The following is a 12,537-nucleotide window of genomic DNA, read 5'->3' on the forward strand; positions in this document are numbered from 1 at the left end:
ATATATATATATATATATATATATATATATATATATATATATATATATATATATATATAGTCACGAGATGTGAAGTATAGTGTGGGAGTGGAGTCAATGGAATTGTAAAAGATATGTATGATATGGGGGGCGTGGGGTGGAGGATTGGGGGAGGGGGGTTGTCACTTTGAAGGGTAAAAAATAGAACTATTGCAGTGTGTTGTACTGCTGAAACTAATTTTAAAAAATGTTTATTTTACAATAAAAAAAGAAAGTCTTCACCTTTAGCATTAGTCTTTTTGGCTCTGTGAATATAGCAATGCATAATTATATTGGTTCCATTTAAGTTATAAAAGTAGCTTAAAATAATTCATTAAATACCTACTAGGAGTGGCATGATGCTTTTGTTTGTCTCCTTTGTTTTTATCAACAGTCTAATAAATATTGTACAGTATTTAGTCTCATTTATAAACAATTCTATTATAGACACTTTTATCTATCTTTTTTTCCCTACACCATAATCTAAGACAGAATCAGGTTTTGCTTGGACTAGCTTATTAGTTTTTTTTCTAGACCAAATGACATGTGTAAACTTATTTCCTCATATATAAAAAAGTGGAGTAGATTATTTCTAAGGTTCTTCCATTTCTTGATACTCTGCTAGGGAGAAACAAACAATTGTTGAGCAGAAGAGTAGAATAGAAAACCCAGGGGTTTGGCTCTGCCATTTATCTCTATAGCCTTCAGCAAACTGCCTTACGTTTTAAAGCCTCAGTATCCACACTTGCAAAACATGAATATGGATATTTCAGAGAAAATTAGAGGTGAATATATATACACACAGTATTTAGCATACTCTTTGGTACATGTAGTGAAATACAATACAGTGGTAACTACTTTAATTAGTGTCATTATTGCATAGTTGATAATTAATTATCAGCAGTCAAGGGCTAGCTTTGCTGGGATATTTGGACATAAAATCCTTAGGGGAATGTGCACATCTTGGCAGAATTAAGAAAGGGAGTGACATGCTTATATTTGCATTTTCTAAATATCACTGTGGTAACACTAAGAAGGCTGAATAAAAAAGATACATTGGAAAAATATTTCCTCATTAACTGTTTTGAAAAGTACCTCAGTTTCCATGATTTCACTTATATTGTTGCCATCCCTGACTAAGGGTTCCCCAGATTAGTTTAAACCAATCATCAGGTCTTATCCTCATGGACAGCATTACTTCATAAGTAGGCACGTGACCCAATTCAGAGCTGTCAAATAAAGAGACTGCATTCTGGGGTTTTTCGATTTAATGTTTTTTCTTTATTTCTTTCTTTCTGAAGTTTACTGTAGAAGTTTGTAGTTTCAAGAACTCCTGACAGCCACATTGAGACAACAAAATGCCACAAATGGAGTCAACACCACCCCAAATGATGAAAACTTAGGCCAAAGAAGTAGCAGTAGATATGGCTTAATGCTTTGTCATAAAGATTAGAGAAGACAATGATATGAACTTAGAAGTATTTAGTTCATTTGAAGAAGGGGATGGTGATGAAAAGAAAAGAGAAGATAATGATCCCAAGGTTTCTAGCTTCTGCTGTAAGGACTTTAGTGTCATTTCCTGAAGCAGGGAATACTAAGGAACATTGCATAGAGGGTAAGTAGGTAGATAGAAAACAGACAGACACATTTTAGAATGCTCTATCAGGCAGGTTTCAGTTCCGGAAATAGTAAACAAACTACTCCTGGTAGTTCAAATGAAAAAAAAATTGATTCAGAGTTAGATCCTTATGAAGTTATGGAGAGGGCTACAGATGCCTAAAGTCATAAAATCATGGTAGATTATGTTCTGTTGGTTTCAAAGTCATTATCCTGTAGTTCTGATCTAGAGATCAGGAAGCTACCATAGCTTTTACCTCCAATGTCCACACTATAGTCTCTCACATCCATGAAGCCTGCCACCAAGTGTTGGGATATTGGTACCCAGTGCTACAAATGCTCACTTCTGTTTCACCTGGATTGCCAAAAAATATGGCAGAAGGAAGGTAGCCTTCACCTCATGTATGTTTTCCAGGTATCAAACTAGGACATCTCATTGTCAGAATCAAAATTAAATCTAGAGCCTTATTTGAGAAATAATAACAAACAAACAAACAAACAAAAAACTTTACAGTCTCTGTGATATAGGCAGAAATACAGACAGGCTTTAGATAGATGCTATGTGCCAAGAGGTCACCACTAGTGAAAGTGCTCACAGGTCTCTCAGATGCAAATGACTAGTGTGAACTGGATGCACAGGTCTGAAACCTGCATTTATAGGTTTCAGTATGTACAGAATTTGTTAAGTTGAGTGAGAAAAGATGAGCCATTGTTCTGAATTGTTAGAAACAAAACTAACCTCTTTAGAAGAAGGATTTTAGGCTAAATTAAAAACAACAACAACAACATCTACCTGGATACAAAATCATGTGCTTGCTTCTCACCAGGGGACTAAGGTGTCACTATGGGAGCTGGAAGGCTCAATCCAAGATCCATGTTGTGAGGTCCCAAACCGTCTTCAGGCAGTCAAATTGTAACAAAGCATGTATGTGCATACGTACATTGTTTTTCTTCTGAGGAGAGAACAAATAGCTTTAATCAGATTATTTAACACAGCAAATGGTAAGAACAATTGTTTGGAATTTCTGTCAATCCAATACAAGAGATACTTCTAATAAGCTAACTTAAAATTGGGTCAGAAGAGGGCTCTTTAAGGCCTTCACTATAAATGTGAAGTTTAGTCTACTTAGCTCAACTGCAAAATGTACTTTTGTCAATGAGAAAAGCAATGGTGAGGTCAGGGCTTTTGCCTCAATATAATTTCTATCAACAGGAAATTGGATTAGCCTCACAAGATTGGATCTGAGAAGGGACTCATACTAGTGAAGCTTATTCTAGGATTCAAGAATGGCAAGGGCGATATTATGAGTCATTGAAATCCCCAGGCATTCATGCTACTTCTATAAAACTTAATTCTGTTTGACTGTTTCTTAATTAGGTTCCAAATGCCAACTATGTCAGGGAGAATAGAATCTTGATTACATCATATTTCCTACCAAGCAATAGTAGTTTGATACCCTCAGAAAGGTAATCTAACACTGAGTACTTGTGTTCTCTCTGGCACAGGGTCTGGGAATTAATATAGCACAACCTACTTTGTAAAGTTTCTTTATTTTGGCATCAAACATTGAGAATTAATTATGACTGTAACTATAATCAATGTGTATATGCTCACACCTAAGTTCATTAAAAAATGAAGGAGAATAAAGAACATTTTAGGGTCCAAAATATTTGGTAACAAAAATATACAGGTTTTAAGCTATGTAAAGCTGTATAAATATTCCAATTGAGTTCACTTTTCAAAATGAGTGAATAAGAGTGAGAAGGACAAGAGGGAGCAGAATGAGCTAAAGCAGAGAAGTGAGAAAGAGCTTTGCAAAGAAAGGAGAAAAAGGAAAGACATAAATTTCAGTAAAAGGGTATAGTTTATGGTTTATCATAATAATTATATCATATCAGCAGGAATTCTTCCCACCAGAAAGGCCTATGAAGTCACATTTAGTGTTCTCAATGAAGTCAGTTGCCTTGCCTCTTCTTCCAAATGCTGTTGAGAAGCAGTTGCCCTGAAATTAATCAATAAAACATGATACAGTATGGAAAATTATGGAATGTTATAAAAGAATATTGAAATTTTTAGAAAGGAGAAGTAATGTTAAATGCTAAAAGGTGATAGAGGCCACAGAATGGAACCCTCTGTGAAACATTTGTCTTGTATTAGAGCAAGTGAAAATCAAACAGACTGCCATGGTGTCTTTATCGCATTTTAGAGGTGAGTATTTATTATACTGATAAACACAAGTCTTCCTATTGTCCTGATCAGTGTATTCCTTTAAAGAAGGGTGACTGAGGAAGCCACCATGCCTTTTTGAAATGTATTATAAAATCACTCAACTCTCCTAATACATTCACCATGTATTAAACAGAAAAAAAATTAAAAATTTGATTTTTAAAGTGATTTTGAAGTAGCTTTCCCATCTGGGATGATAATACAGTGAACAACTAACGTGTATTCCGACCTGCTTAGTAATAATATATTTTGTGTAAATTAGTTTTCTTTCATAAACTAAATTTGATGGAAGTGTGGGTTTCAAAAACTAACTTTCCCAGTGTTTCATGAGCCCAGTAAAAGCTTATTACAAAAGATGAGGGACTTGCGTATGTGGTAAACATACTAAGGTGCAACGATTCGTTAATTGCGTATAAATAATAGAGTTACTACTACAATACAAACAATTAATTTTCAAAAATATGAATCTGCCTCATTAAGACTTTAATTAAATGAATTAAATTTAATTATATCCTTTCTACTGAAAATAACATGGATAAGACCACAATGTTTAAAATTAATGGGGAAATATTGTAGAACACAACAGTAAAGAAAAATAATCAATGCCTGCAAACTCATTCTACATGAACTCTACATTAATTTTTATTTTCTTAATTTTTATTAAATTTATCAAGGTGACATTGGTTAGTAAAATTATATGTGTTTTAAGTGTACAATTCTATAATACATTATCTATATATCACATTGTGTGTTCACCACCCAGAGTCAGTTCTCCTTCCATCACCATATATTTGACCCCGTTTACCCTACCACCCCTCTTTGCCCTTGTCCTCTGGTAACCACGAAACTGTTGTGATCTTTTTTAAATTAATCTCAAACAGCATGGTTTATATGCCTCACCTAGCAAAAGTGAATACCTGATGTAACATCCACAGGTTAGTTGAACTATTGTAGGAATTCTTTCAGCTAGTGTGAATTTGCATTTGTCAGGTATGATGTATTATTTTTGCTTACTTTAGGGTAATGGGCATACTTGGCAGGAAGGAGAATGACTGATGACTCACAGTATGAAAATTTCCCTAACACAGAGTGGTTGTACAGCAACACAGCTGAGAGGTAAACAGCTGAGGTGAAAATAAGTAAGCCTTCAGCTGAAAATGTACATTATGCAATACCAATTCCTTGAGCTGACTATAAACAGATACCAATATCAGGTTTCTAGTGCTTTCTGGCTTAGGGTTCATTTTCTGCCAAAAGATGAAATTCATTCTGAATTGTCCCCAGAAATTAATCTTCTGCTATGTGTTAAATCATATGTATGAACTAGGCACAGGAAGCTGATGCAATAGTTTGTACCTTGAAGTCAGAAAATTTACCAATGTGCATGCTTTTTATAGTCAGTTTAACAGAGAGCAGGCCTTTGGCTTCACATAAAATATACATTAATAGTCTACCCTGAACATTATGCATTCTTCACCTCCCTTTCATTCTCTGCTCACAGTTATTTTCTTCATCTGACTGTTTCAGTACTCAGTATCTGTGCTACAGGTTGGGTCTCCAGGCAAGCCATCTTCACAATCATTTGTGCAGTAATCTAATCCTCTTGTTTAGAGGGCTCACAGAACTGGATCAATAATCCATTTCTTTCTGACATGGGCAGACAGCCCTACCACCACGTTGTTCTACATAGTGGAAACACTATAAGTTGTTATCATTTTTCCTTTCCAAGGTAACAACTCCAAGTTTAGGAGAGATTCTTTGTATTTCTGTTTTTATAGTCTTAGTTCTAGTTGTCTTTCTGGGCTCAGGAGTGTTGAGGAAGCAACACTCTAGGTGTCATCCCAGCTGCTGGACTGAAGATTTATTTTACTTCAATTTCCACAGCATACTCTCTTCTTGTTCTGACTCCACATTCTGCACAATTTTTCACTCTGTCAGTGTCTCATCTTTCATCTTTCCATTAAATATATCTGTAACTCTCTCTATACTTCTGCAGTATGTTTCTTGTCACTGCTGGTGTGCAAATGAAATCAGAGCTTTATCACCAGAGGAGATCTGGGGTAAGGGTTTATGGTCTGGAGCATCTACTAGAGAAGAAATTTATTCTTTAAAATTCACTCCTTCCCATCAAGAATACTATTGGATAAATCCTGATTTCACAAAGTATGATGTCCGTTTTTCATCAAAAGACTGTCAAGTGCAAGGAATTATAATATTGTGAGACAGAAAGAGATATGGGCTGATAGATCATGTCACATTAACATTCTCAGAGAGCTGTAACTGACTCTACTCACTACTTCTCATAGCCAAAGAATATATAAGATTTGTACCATTTTTTCCATACAGCCTAGATAAGGTCAAATAGAGATATTTTACTTTATTTCTGGGAAGAACAAATATTGTAAACAGACAATAATTTTACATTTTAAAGCTACAGTCAATAATGATCTATCATTTTTAAAGCAGTGATTATCTAAAAATAGCTCATTGCTTTGTAATTGGCAATAAAAGGATTATGTGCCCACCCCCCCAATTGGGATGATTCTAAATGCTTTAACTGCATGAATCTATTTAGCGTCATTATAACTATGGGAAAGTTAGGCTGATATTTGTCATAAATTCCTTACCTCTCAAGGTGAGAATTCATAAATAAAACTTTAAGAAGTCACTAAACAGTCTCTAAACCTACTAAAACATGACTACCAAGCATGTAAATGAGAAACGAATAGAAAATTCATGAACAATCTGTTTTACATTTTAAAAATTCCCTTTAAATTTCCCCCTAGCCACACCTATTGCTTTTTCAAGCTCATATTTTTTTCTCTATCTCCGAAGGTTAGCAAAGATAGTGACAAAGAAATATGTGTATACCATGTATATTTAAATATATATGTGTGTGTGTGTGTGTGTGTGTGTATATATATATATACACACACACACACACACACACACACACACATACTATGTACTATGCTACATATACTATATATGTACTATACATAAATGCCAAGGGTGTCAAAAATGTATACATATTTTAAGAGATGTTATCTAAAATGTGTACATATGTTGTTGGCACTAAACACACACACACACAATTAGGTTCACGAACTCATCCTAGAAAAAGTGCTGTATACCTCATTGCTGAATATCACTATGGTCACCTTCAATGTACTCCCCTTGGGAAGCAATGAACCCATGCCAACACCTAGCCCACCCTTCAAAGCAATTTTGGAACTCTTTTTCTCGAGCGGCCATCAGAGCTGTCATTGTATTACCCTTGATGTCTTGAATGCCATTAAAATGCCTTCCTTTCAATATTTCCTTTATCTTTGGGTAAAGAAAGAAGACACTGGGGCCAGATCATTTGAGTAGGGAGGGTGTTCCAATACAGTTATTTGTGTACTGGCTAAAAACTCCCTTACAGACAGTGCCATGTGAGCTGGTGCATTGTTGTGATGCAAGAGCCATGAATTGTTGGTGAAAAGTTCAGGTCGTCTAACTTTTTCATGCAGCCTTTTCAGTACTTCCAAATAGTAAACTTGGTTAACTGTTTGTCCAGTTGGTACAAATTCATAATGAATACTCGTTGTGATACCAAAAATGGTTAGCAACATCATTGCAACAAGTTCATCAACTTAATTGTCAGACTGTGTGTGTGTGTGTGTGTGTGTGTGCGTGTGTGTGTGTGTGTGTGTACGTATATGTAGACAGAGAGAACAGTTATTGCAAAGTAGTTTGACATAAATAATAGCAGCTCTACATAAATCACTGTAAAAGAATAATCATATATTTGGAGTAAAAAATTATTGAGATTTTCCTTTACGTGAGGCACTGCATTAGCTATTTTAATTATATTCTTTATATTCTTTCTGCTATATTATCTTCATCTCCACAATAACCAAACTTATAAATGTAGATATTGTTATCACCAGTACATAAATAAGGAAAATTAAACTTAGACAGTTTCAATATCTTGTGCAAAAACACACTTTGAGTTAGAGGCAGGGTCAGAATTTCAATTCATGATTGCCTTACTTCAAAGCACTTGCCCTTTTCTTTATACAATTCTGTCTCTTATTCCACATGGAATGGTTCATTATTTGAGATCTGTTTAAGAGCATTTACTAATGGTATATAGGACATATTTGAAACAAAATGAAAAGTGTAGTCTTATTTTAAAATAATGGTTTAAAAACTGTTTTTACTAGTTTCAAGTGTACAAAACACACAGTGATTAGATATTTACCTCACAAAGTGATAACTCCAATAAGTGTATTACCCATCTGACACTGTATATACTTAATTACAATATTATTAACTGTATTCCCTATGTTGTACTTTACATCTCCATGACTATTTTTTTAATTATAGTTTACATTCAATATTATTTTATATTAGTTTTAGGTGTACAACATAGTGGTTAGACTTTTATATAATTTAAGAAGTAATCCCACTGAGTAGTCTAGTACCCACCTGGCACTATGTATAGTTATTACCATATTATTCACTATACTCCCTGTTTTACTTTATATCCCCATGACTAATTTCTAACTACCAATTTCCACTTCTTAATCTATTTCCCTTTTTTCACTCACACCTCCAACCCCTTCCCATCTGATAACGATCAAAATGTTTTCTGTATCTATGAGTTTGTTTCAGTTTTTTTCTTTTCTTTATTTTGGGGGGGTAGGTTGCTTTGTTCTTTAGATTCTATGTATAAGTAAAGTCACATTGCATCTGTCTTTCTGTGTCTGACTCTACACTCAGCACATTACCTTCCAGGTCCATCCATGTCACCACAGGTGACAAGAACCCATTTCCTTCCATGGTTGAGCAATATTCCATTGTATATATGTACCACCTACTCTTTATTCTTCCATTGACATCAGGCTGCCTCCACATCTTGGCCATTGTAAACAATGCTGAAATGACCATATGGATGCACATGTCCCCTCAAAGTAGCATTTTGAGATTCTTCAGATAAATACCCAAAAGTGGGATTACTGGGACTTTCTTTGTCCCTTGTTATAGTCTTTGCTTTAAAGTCTATTTTGTCTGGTATAAATATTATTACCCAAGTTTGGTTTTTTTTCCCCCCATTTTCATGAAATAACATTTTCCATCTTTTTACTTTCCATCTGTGTGTGTCTTTCGACCTGAAGTGGGTCTCTTATAAGCAGCATACAAGATTTTCTTTTTTTTTCTTTTTTATCCACTCACCTCCTATGTCTTTTGAGTGGAGCATTTAATCCATTTACATTGAGAGTAATTTTTGATTGATATGTAGCTATTGCCATTTTGTTATTCATAATTTTGATTTTTTTTCTGTCTTAATATAACCCCTCTAACATTCCTCGTAAGATTAGTTTGGTCGTGATAAACTCCTTTAGCTTTTTCTTGTCTGGGAAGTTCTTTATCTGCCCTTCAATTCTAAATGATAGCCTTGCTGGATAGAGTACCCTTGGTTGTAGGTCCTTAGATTGTCATCATGTTAAAAATTTTGTGCTAATCCCTTCTGGACTGCAAAGCTTCTGTTGAAAAATCAGCTGACAATCTTATCAGGGCTCCTATGTAAGTTATTAGTTGCCTTTCTCTTGCTGCCTTTAAAACTCTTGTTTTGTCTCTAATCTGTGCTATTTTAATTATAATGTGTCTTGGTGTGGGCCTGTTTTGGTTCATCTTGTTTGGGACTCTCTGTACTTTCTAGGCTTATATGTCTATTTCCTTCAACAGGTTAGTAAAGTTTTCAGTCATTATTTCTTCAAATAGATTCTCAATCCCTTGCTTTCTCTCTTCTCCTTCTAGTACTCCTATGATGTGAATGTTGTTACACTTGATATTGTCCCACAGGTCTCTTAAACTATCCTCATTTTTTGGATTCTTTTTCCTTTTTGCTGTCCCAAATGGTTGTTTTCTGCTACCTTGTCTTCCAAATCATTGATTTGATCCTCTGCTTCATCCAGTCTGCCTGTTACCAACTACGAACTACCTGGTAAGAGCTACAAAGTGATCCATGGTTTTTTGCTTCCTGTGCTAAAGTTAGAGGCATGTTGTAGAGGCCACATTGCAAACCAAGGATGGCTGCCTTCAGTCCCAGGCCTGGAGTAGTCCACAAAAAGCTATGAAAGACATCCTGAGGCCTGCTGCTACCTCCTGGCTCCTTAAGGTTTAGTCAGTGGTAGAGCTTCCTGTAGCATACAAGTTGGATAGGCAGTGTCTCAGGGGGTCACTAGAATGGGGAGTATTGTGGTCACCAGGTTAGTGTAGACTGTTTTGATGCCAGTGTTAGCTTGGACCTACTCAGCAAAAGCCTCAGAGTGCACTGAGGCCAGTTGCCAGCCCCCTGGGGGCCCATGGACTCATAGTTTTCCAAAAAATAGTACGATTCAGGCCAGGGCTGGCAGCTCACAAGAAAGTACACCTGGCTTTGGGAGAGTTGGGTGGAGCAGGATCCCAGCAGAGCTCACCAGACCAATCAGATTCAGATTTGGTTGGGGCAGGGGGTAGGGCTCAACACAGGAAACATGGCACCTACCTGCTGGCTACATGGGAGGAGGCTCCCTCATAGGGAGAATGGAGACTGTCTTCCAGCTCTCACCTCAAAGCCACACACCTCAGTCTGCCCCCATATGTCTTTGACACCCCCCTCCCCAAGTTACTGTGCCGCCGCCAGAGCCCGTGGTTAGAGCCTGCGAGCTTGTGAGTCTGCGTAGAGGTCATTTAGGGGTACATCTGGGTTTCCCTCAGCCTTCTGTCATACCCAGATGGTCAGAATTCCCACTGTATTTCACAGCCAGGTATCGTGGAACTCTACTTCCCAGCACCAGCATTCTGGGCTGGGGAGGCCAGTGTGGAGCTGGAGTCCCTTGCTCCCCTGGAGGTGAGCCTCCATGGCTGAGATATCCCTCCTGATTCTCAACTTCCACTTGGAGGTTTGGGATCAGCCCACTTCGCATCTTCGCCCCTCCTACCTGTCTTGACATGGTTCTTCTTTATATCCTTAATTATGAAAAAAACTTCTGTTCAGGCAGATTTCAGTTGGTTCTCAAGGTTGATTATTATATAATTTAGTTGTACTTTTATTTTATTTATTTTTGTTTGCTTGTTTTTCAGGTGTACAAAACAATTTAGTAGTTAGACATTCACACCCCTGAGTATCTATCCAAAGAAATCCAAAACACTAATTTCAAAAATTATATGCACCCCTATGTTTGCTGCAGTGCTATTCACAATAGCCAAGACATGGAAACAACTGAAATTTAGTTGTAATTTTAATGTGTTCATGGAAGGAAGCATACACAGTGTTTATCTACTCTGCTATCTTGGATCAGTCTGTTTCTGTTTTGTTTGTTTATTTTGTTCTTTAGATTCCACATTTAAGTAAAGTAATATGGTATTTGTCTTTCTTAGTCTGGCTTATTTCACTTAGCTTAATACTCTCTAAGTCCACCCAGGTTGTCGCAAATGGTAAAGTGTCATTCTTTTTTAAGGCATAAAAATATTCCATTATATGCATGTACCACTTCCTTTCTACCCAATCTCCTATTGATGGTCACTTCAGATGTTACCATATTTTGGCTCTTGTAAATAGCACTGCAGTGAATATAGGAGTGCATATATCTTTTCAAATTAGTGCATTGAATTTTTGGGGGTAAATACCCAGGAGAATTTCTGGGTCATAAGGTAGTTCTATTTTTAATTTTTTGAGGAACCTCTATATGGTTTTCCATAATGGCAGAACAAATTTGCAATCCCATCAACAGTTTTGTTTTCTCCACATCATCTCTAACACTTGTTGTTTGTTGAATTATTGATGATGGCTATTCCTACAGGTAGAGGTGGTATCTCATTGTTTTTTATTTGCATTTCTCTGATGATTAGTGACGTTGAAAATCTTTTCATGTCTATTGGCCATCTGTTTGTCCTCTTTGGAGAAATGTCTATTCAAGTCCTCTGTCCATTTGTTAATTGGGGTTTTTTGTTTTTATGGTGTTAAGTTGTATGAGTTTTTTGTGTTATTTTTAAAATAAATTTTGTATTGTATTAATACAAAATTAACTCTTTATCAGATGTGTCATTGGCTAATATCTTCTCCCACTCAGTAGGATGTCTATTTGGTTTTATAAAGGTTTCCTTTGTTGTGTAAAAAAATTTTAGTTTGATGTAGTCCCATTTGTTTATTTTTTTTTATTTTGTTTCCCTTGCCCAAGGAGATACATTAATAAAAATATCACTAAAGGTAATGTTTGAAAGTTTACTGCCTGAGCTTTCTTTTAGGAATTCTATGGTTCCTGATCTTAAAGAGAATGCTTTTAGCTTTTCTCCATTGAGCATGATATGAGCTGTGCGTTTTCAACATGATGTTTATGTTTTACATTTTTTAAAGTAACACGTGAGTATTGTAGAATTTTTTTTAAAAATATAAATGAGGAGCATTTTACTTGGACTTGGTGATTGACAACAAACAAAGTGTATCCACTCCAGTTATGTCTTCACTTTTCACTGGTTTTGCAGGACTTCTTCAAATCCCATGTTCAAGAGAATTTTGCTGTGCAGAGCCCATATCAAAATGTTGGTGGTTTAGCTGTTCACTCTATTGAACCGGGTCTGCATTATCCTTTACTCCTACCGCCTTCTTCTCTGTGAGCATGTTGCACAATTATCAAAGAATAACA

At 36.0% G+C, this 12,537-nt stretch overlaps 1 pseudogene; it reads right to left on the reverse strand.

The window, feature by feature from the left end:
- LOC109392879 (tigger transposable element-derived protein 1-like) overlaps positions 1 to 10,818 on the reverse strand; it is a 98,157-nt pseudogene extending 87,339 nt beyond the window's left edge.
- Between the last annotated feature and the right edge of the window lie 1,719 nt (positions 10,819 to 12,537).

This window comes from Hipposideros armiger, unplaced genomic scaffold (genome assembly GCF_001890085.2).
Source record: "Hipposideros armiger isolate ML-2016 unplaced genomic scaffold, ASM189008v1 scaffold_353, whole genome shotgun sequence".
NCBI classification, from domain to species: domain Eukaryota; kingdom Metazoa; phylum Chordata; class Mammalia; order Chiroptera; family Hipposideridae; genus Hipposideros; species Hipposideros armiger.